Source organism: Terrapene carolina, unplaced genomic scaffold, assembly GCF_002925995.2.
Source record: "Terrapene carolina triunguis isolate 2854851 unplaced genomic scaffold, T_m_triunguis-2.0 Scaffold35098, whole genome shotgun sequence".
Lineage (NCBI taxonomy): Eukaryota > Metazoa > Chordata > Testudines > Emydidae > Terrapene > Terrapene triunguis.
This window is the reverse complement of record NW_020699449.1, coordinates 1,245,325-1,253,804: the sequence shown is the minus strand read 5'-3', so window position 1 is coordinate 1,253,804 and position 8,480 is coordinate 1,245,325.

Sequence of the window (8,480 nt, the reverse complement as noted above, 5' to 3'; positions counted from 1 at the left end):
GAGCAAAAAAACAGGCTAAACAAAAAGGCTATTTTGCAAAGTAAGAGTCAGGCTGATACAATCTGATCTAAAACAGAACTTCAGCCATGTAACAATATGGGTCCGGATCCTTGTAGGTGTTACTCCTTTTTAGACCAGTCCTTGCTCAGCAAAATTCCCATTTGACTTGAATAAGTTTTACCTGACTAGACAAATACTGAGTAAAGCCATCAGGATTTTGCACATGAACTTGCACATGTGCCAGTGTGTAGCCATATTAGAAAACGTATATTTTAAACCAATCAGTGAACAAAGGCACAATTTGGGGTAACTTGATCATATTCCCCTTCCTTTATGCATAGTGTACACATGTGGCTTTGTAACTCCCAAGCAGAGGAGAAAAGGCCCCATCCACTTGTCTCATTGAAGTCCATGACCAAACTCCAAACCTCAACTGGAGCAGAAACAGGACCAATCGACCAGGTCTTTGTGACCCCATGTGTGCACTCATTATGCACACAAATAAAGTGAGTGCATGTGAAATTGCAGTGACTGTGAAATTTAGGCATGTGCATTTTTACATGCACAGCAGTGAAAAATCTGTGTTAGTATATCTTGTTTAACTGGACTGTTTTCAAATGCGGCTGTGTTTTCACAGAGATCATGTGCCCATACCAACACAATTGAACACTTACCCATGTTTTTTAGAGCAGTTGTGGGTTGAGGTAGAATTTTGAATCTTTATTTGGCTGAAATCCTTTAAAATTTGGCGTTTTTAACATTTGAAATTTAGGTGTCACATCTTTCTAATATTTGTATTGAAATAGCATATAGAAGGTCCAGCCAGGGATTGGGATCCCATGGTTCTAGACAGATTTTGTACAACAAAGAAGCACCTGTCCCAAAGCACTTTAAGTAGAGTTTACAGTCTAGTGTTTAATAAGAGCAGTTAAAGATTATTCAGTTTTAAATTACACTGGTGGAAAAAGCTAACACAACTGTTAATAAAAAATATTCATCCTTAATTGAATTCACCATCTTTGAAATGTGATATAGACACCTCAGCCATTGTCTACACAGGATGTACAAGCCCAGAGCATGTACAGGTGTTCATTAGTTATTGAGGGCATGCCTACAGGTACCTGGTTGTAATAGAAACATATGGATAACTGCAAGGAAAAGATTAATAAAAAAGTGAGTACAGAATAAATAGCTGAGAAACTGGTGTGCCTTAGTTCATACTAAAATCTGCATTCATAGAAAATTGTAATGAAAATTAGTTTGAATAATATTACATTATATTGTAATTTGTTTCTTGAACCCAAAGAGTTGTTTAAGTGTTTTATTTAAAAGCAGTTTGGTTTTGGTCCATAAAGTGTTTGAAAATAAAAGGTTTCCATTATGGCTGCTTTTACAACCAGAGCCATGAGAAAAGCATTGTGGAGCTGTACAGCACCAGTATCAGTGGACAGCAGCATTCTGCCTGAGAAGTACTGAGGCAGGAAGAAAGCCTCATGGGGGGCGGGACTAGAGGAAACCGCTTTTACTGCACACATCTTTTTAGAGATGTAGGATGTACTCCTAGCATTGCTACTAGTTGATAGCCAGTGTGCAGGGGAAGCAATTTCCCTGACCAAGTCTTTGCTCAGCCAAATCCCCTATAGAATGTACAGCTCCTATGGCCATGACAGAGAGACAGACCCCCACTCCTGTCTCCAGGCTCAGGAAGTGCAGTACCAGCATTCTATCTGGTAGAGAAGGCTTCCTTTATCCTGTCTCCCCAGCCTCTTTGCTCTTGGTCGAGCCTGAAGCATTGATAGCTGGGTGATATTTTTCATACTGAGAGGAACAAAAAGAAAGGGAATCCCTCACCTGATCTACAAGACCTCAGGGTTTGCGTTTGAAAACTATCCTTACAGTAAAAAGAACAGGAGTACTTGTGGCACCTTAGAGACTAACAAATTTATTAGAGCATAAGCTTTCGTGGGCTACAGCCCACTTCTTCGGATGCATATAGAGTGGAACATACATTGAGGAGATATATATACACACGTACAGAGAGCATGAACAGGTGAGAGTTGTCTTACCAACTCTGAGAGGCCAATTAAGTAAGAGAAAAAAACTTTTGAAGTGATAATCAAGATAGTTCGGTACAGACAGTTTGATAAGAAGTGTGAGAATACTTACAAGGGGAGATAGATTCAATGTTTGTAATGGTTCAGCCATACCCAGTCCCTATTTAACCCTGAGTTGATTGTATCTAGTTTGCATATCAATTCCAGCTCAGCAGGCTTTCGTTGGAGTCTGTTTTTGAAGTTTTTCTGTTGTAAGATAGCCACCCGCAGGTCTGTCATTGAATGGCCAGACAGGTTGAAGTGTTCTCCCACTGGTTTTTGAGTATTATGATTCCTGATGTCAGATTTGTGTCCATTAATTGTTTGCGTAGAGACTGTCCAGTTTGGCCAATGTACATGGCAGAGGGGCATTGCTGGCACATGATGGCATATATCACATTGGTAGATGTGCAGGTGAACGAGCCCCTGATGGTATGGCTGATGTGATTAGGTCCTATGATGATGTCACTTGAATAGATATGTGGACAGAGTTGGCATCGGGCTTTGTTACAAGGATAGGTTCCTGGGTCAGTGATGTGTGGTTGCTGGTGAGTATTTGCTTTAGGTTGGGGGGTTGTCTGTAAGCGAGGACAGGTCTGTCTCCCAAGATCTGTGAGAGTGAGGGATCATCTTTCAGGATAGGTTGTAGATCTCTGATGATGCGCTGGAGAGGTTTTAGTTGGGGGCTGAAGGTGACAGATAGTGGTGTTCTGTTATTTTCTTTGTTGGGCCTGTCTTGTAGGAGGTGACTTCTGGGTACTCGTCTGGCTCTGTCAATCTGTTTTTTCACTTCAGCAGGTGGGTATTGTAGTTTTAAGAATGCTTGATAGAGATCTTGTAGGTGCTTGTCTCTATCTGAGGGATTGGAGCAAATGCGATTATATCTTAGAGCTTGGCTGTAGACAATGGATCGTGTGGTGTGTCCTGGATGGAAGCTGGAGGCATGTAGGTAAGTGTAGCGGTCAGTAGGTTTCCGGTATAGGGTGGTATTTATGTGACCATCGCTTATTAGCACAGTAGTGTCCAGCTGGAATTGATATGCAAACTAGATACAATCAACTCAGGATTGAATAAGGACTGGGTATGGCTGAGCCATTACAAACATTGAATCTATCTCCCCTTGTAAGTATTCTCACACTTCTTATCAAACTGTCTGTACTGAGCTTTCTTGATTATCACTTCAAAAGTTTTTTTCTCTTACTTAATTGGCATCTCAGAGTTGGTAAGACAACTCCCACCTGTTCATGCTCTCTGTATGTGTGTATATATATTTCCTCAATATATGTTCCACTCTATATGCATCCGAAGAAGTGGGCTGTAGCCCACGGAAGCTTATGCTCTAATAAATTTGTTAGTCTCTAAGGTGCCACAAGTACTCCTGTTCTTTTTGCGGATACAGACTAACATGGCTGCTATTCTGAAACCTATCCTTACAGTATAAAGCATTTATACCTTTTACACAGTACATTATCAGTGTTTGTTTACCACTTGTGTATGTTAAATTATCTACAGGAGGGCTTTCATATTGTTCCCTAAATTTAACATGAATGTAGTGATTATTATATGGCAAACATTTTATAAAATATCAAAATATACAGGCCCCAGAGTTCAAATACACTAGTTTTTGTTCAAAACAAGATTTATGGGCATACAAAATTTAATGCAAATCAAATGTCATCTACTGTTTCACTTCTTCAGCAAACAAAAAAAATGTAAGGAGAAGATGATGAAATAGAAGTATTTTAGCTATAAATCTCTCCCTAAATAGGTCGTCTATGTCACATTGAAGGTAATTTTGAACTGCATAGCTGTGTATGAAAACACCCAAAAAAAGTTATTTTTGCTGTAATCAATGCAATAATAGTGAAAGATGAACCTGTGACAAGTTTGTCCACCTAGGTTGTTGTTCTGTCTGGTATTTATCTGAATAAACAACATTGTAATCTATAATTTCCAAATGCCTGGAAGGAACTGTCTGTTAATATGCTCAGCAAAGATTAACTCATGTTGTTTAGATTTTCTAACAGAGGACCAGCTAATGAACATGTATAGAAGATTGGATGGAATAAATGTTTCCAGACAAGTTCATCTACTCAAATGGCTAGTTATGTTGGTCACTGGAAAAGATATTATTAGCTTAAAAAGTTCAATCAATTTAGAAGGTTAAGAGGTGACTTAATCATTATCTCTAAGTATTTACACAAGACGACATCTGATACTGGAGAACTCCTTAATGTAACAAAGCTATTACAAGATGCGATGTCTTGGAAGTTGAAGCCCGAAAAATTGAAACTGAAAAAAAATATGCAATTTTTTAACAGTGAGGGCAATAAACCATAAGAACACTTTACCTCAGGTTTGGGGAGAGGTCAGTTCTTCATCACTTGGAGTGGACTGGACGATTTTGAAAAAAAAAAGATCTAGTTCAAACGGATGCAGGAACAGCTCAGTGAAATTCTATGACCTGTGTTATACAAGAGGTGAGAATAGAGGGTCTTACTAGCCTTCTTTGGCCTTAAAATCTATGTGTGAGTATATGGTGATGCCAGAAACACAATATTCGTTGACACAATGAACTTACATAATACCAAGGAAGTAACAAGTCTGTGTAATGGGTTTGGAAATGTTATATAATAGTTGAAGAATACTGAAATATCATAATTTTATGAACATTGGATGTGACTCTGGTCAGTGAGATAAAGGTACTATAACTATGGTGGGTTATTATTAGACTTCCCTGTATGACCCTAACGATCTGACTTACATTGGGGGTTAGTGGAATGTTTATTATACACTTATAATGCTTCAATTCAGGAAGGCAACACAATGGCTTCCCAGATAAGAACATCGAGGCAAACACTTGAAAGACAACGAAGAAGTCTGTTCATTTCAAGAATCCCGCCTCCTGTCTCCAACAAGTGCCAAGCTTTGTTTTGTCAGAATTGGAAGTTACCAGATCAAAGGGTTATAAACAGTTCAATGGTGACTTGATCCTGGGAAGGGGAGTTATCAAAGAATTGGGCAAGATTTAAAATGAAGTTCCCCGAAGCACGGTGAAGGAGGGCAAGGAGCTCTGAAAGGGAGACATGCTGACACAAAACTGCTTGGTGGGTTAAGGGAAGAGGGCTTAGCATTCAGGGGGAGAAGATGGTCCTGTAGGGAGCTTAGACCTACCAGGATCCCCTTGTGGCAGATGGATAGACACCTCCTAAGATAGACATGCATAAAGTGTATTTTAAAAACTGTTTTCTCTATGCTTTTAATCTAAATAAATAATACTCTGCCTTTAAGAAGACTGATAACTAGATACCACTGTCACTGCTCCCAGAGGAAAGAGAATTGCAGGTGTTGAACATAAGTTAGACATGCCAAGGTAATCGTGGTTGATCAGAGGGGCCTGCGGCCCAGGGCCTAGTCTGAAAGTGGGCGAATCATGTGATTCCACCCTGATCCAGGTTAACAGCTAGAGCCCTGAGTGTGTGTGTGCTTGAAGAGTCCAGGTAAAACCAGAAGGGCAGCTAATGTGGTAATTGTGACACTATGTGAAGGGAGAGAGGGTATGATTAAAGTCATCTACATGTGTCAGTTACACTGGAATGGAAGTATGCTCGCATTCCTGGTCCTGTCTTCTTTGACTGGAATCAAGAGCGTCCACAAATTGTTGCCAATCTTTAGAGCCAGATAATCTTGCAATATATTGTAATCTGAAGGTCAGTGCATGGCTAACATTGCTTCCTGTAGTATTCACATAGGCATATACACATTATGTTTTACTTTTTGCTTCTGTTTTTCTTGGATTCTATAAAGTTCCAGTTTAAAAATGGCTTTGGTTAGGGTGAAACTGAATTGGTTTACGTGACTGGTATTTGGGGCAGAGAAACAACTGAACTCTGAGTTTTCGGGAGAGAGAGTAAGGTGTGATACTTGGGGATCTGTTTATACAGTTTTTGAATTCTGTAAGAGAATATGAACTCTCTGTATGTAGCTTTACCAACCTGCAAACTCCATTTTGAAGATGCAGCCTTTTGCCTTCTCTGTTTGTTTGTTGGGCTGAAGTTCCAAAAGGTAAAGGAATAACAAGAGGGACACCAACATTAAGTGCTCTCCTATCAAAATGGAATGCTTCTATTCATAGACTGGCTCCCAACCAGGTAATCTGGTTGAGCAGAGAAGAGGTCACCTGAGCAATGAAGTCACCTGACAGGGGCCTCTGATCACCTGAGGAAGCTTGACAGGAGATCACCTGACAAAGGGAACAAGAAGTTATAAAAAGGGCAGGAGCTGCTCTTGTGGGGGCCATTTTCTCCAAACTCAAGGGGAGTCAGAAGCAGTGCAACATGTAAGGCACTGCACGAGGCAGCAGACACTGCCTACCTTCCTGAACAGTGATGGTCTCCCAAGGGAAAAGTGAGTGAATGAGGGGCAGTGCATTTAGTGTGTTTGTGTTCTAAATGATCTGTCCTCTCTTGTGCTTCATATGATTAAGTTAAGAAGCAATTGTCTTAGAATTAGGGCCCAGTGTCTGAGTGTTATATGCATGAGCATCCTGAGAGTGTTCTGGCTCATATTTTCAGTGGGATTCTGCGAGAGGGTGTGTTCTAGCTTCTAGGCTGTCTTGGGTGTGTGTGTGTGTGTCTGTGCTGGCCTGGGGACCTAAGGCAAGTGGGCTGAGGATCTACATTTCTGTAAAGGGAAAGCAGACTGTTGGTGCCCAGGAAATGTGCCAGATAGGTCAAGGGAGGAAACAGTGTTGCAACTTTCTGAGACCTGAAAAGCTTAATACACATGGGGAGCCAGAGGCTGGGGTTCCCTTCACAGTAATCCAGTGATCATATAAACAGGGGAAGGTGACTGGATCAGTGCCGCATGGGGAAGGTAACTCTCTTCCAGCATACTGGCCATGTCACAGACACAGCAAATGCTGTGGGGGCCATTGTGAGAAACAGGAGGACTGAAGGATCTACAGTGTAGAAGAGGGGCGGGCGAACTTTTTGGCCTGAGGGCCGCATCGGGTTTCATAAATTGTATGGAGGGCCGGTTAGGGGAGGGGGTTGTGGCCCGGCCCTCACCTCCTATCTGTCCCCCCCCGGGACTCCTGCCCCATCCAACCCCCCCTGTTCCCTGACGGCCCCTCTGGGACACCTGCCCCATTCACACTCCCCCACTCCCTGTCCCCTGACTGCCCCCAGGCCCCAGCTGCCCCATACAACCCCTCCTCTCATTCCTGATGACCCCTCCAGGACCCCTGCCCCATCCAATCCCCTGTTTTCCCCCACCACCATCCACACCCCCGCCCCCTGACCACGACCCTGAACTCCCCTGCCCTCTAATCCAACCCTCCCTGCCCCCTTACTGCGCTGCCTGGAGCACTTGTGGCTGGCCGCACTACAACTGCGCTGCCTGGCTGAAGCCGGGCCACGCCGCCACTACCACGCAGCACAGAGAACCGGATCAGGTCGGCTCTGCAGCTGCACTGCCCCAGGAGCTCACAGACCAGCCGCCCAGAGCATTGCGGCAGAGCCAGTGAGCTGAGGCTGTGGGGGAGGGGGAACAGCAGGGGAAGGGCCAGGGGCTAGCCTCCTAGGCCCGGAGCTTGGGGGCTGGGCAGGATGGTCCCACAGGCCATAGTTTTTCCCACCCCTGGTGTGGAATGTGATACTAACAGAACCTTAAAACGCCAGTATGTTTATTTCATTTTTAGATAAAAATCTCAGGAATTATTCAGATTGTCTGTGCCTCTAGGATCTATCAAACTGGGCTGGAAACTAATGATCATAGACTTGATCTCTAAGAAGAAAAAACCTCATTTTTTGCTTACAAAGTGACACTGCAATTATGTCAATAAAATTGGAAAAAATCACTCTGATAAAAGTTCACGGTCAGTTTACACGCACAGGAAAAAAATGAAGCAGATGACTTCAGGAGACAGTCATGGTGTATCTAAAAGTTTAAGACTTGATGGCTTTTGTAGACTTATACCATTTCTGGGCCCACACTGCCAAAGAGCAAACTAAAATCAATAAAACTGGCTTACCATTTCTATGATGTGTGGATTATTGAATGATTTGTTGCCGAATTCCATGCCTTAGAAATATACTAACATATTCCAATTTGGCATGTCCTGTATTTCTCCCGATGATTCAACAGAAAAAAATGCCAAAAAAAATCATGTTTAGTTAAAATTTCTCATTGGAAAATGACATTTTTGACTTTAATATTTGAGATTTCAAAAATTTAAATAATAATTTAGAAAAAACTTAGAAATCCACAGTTAAGTCACTAAAATAACCATGTGTGGGGGGAAGAGGGAGAAGAGGAGAGAAATTTAGTGTTTTTTTTTTTAATCAGTTTCACTTAATGTAGAACAAACACTTTATACACTAATAA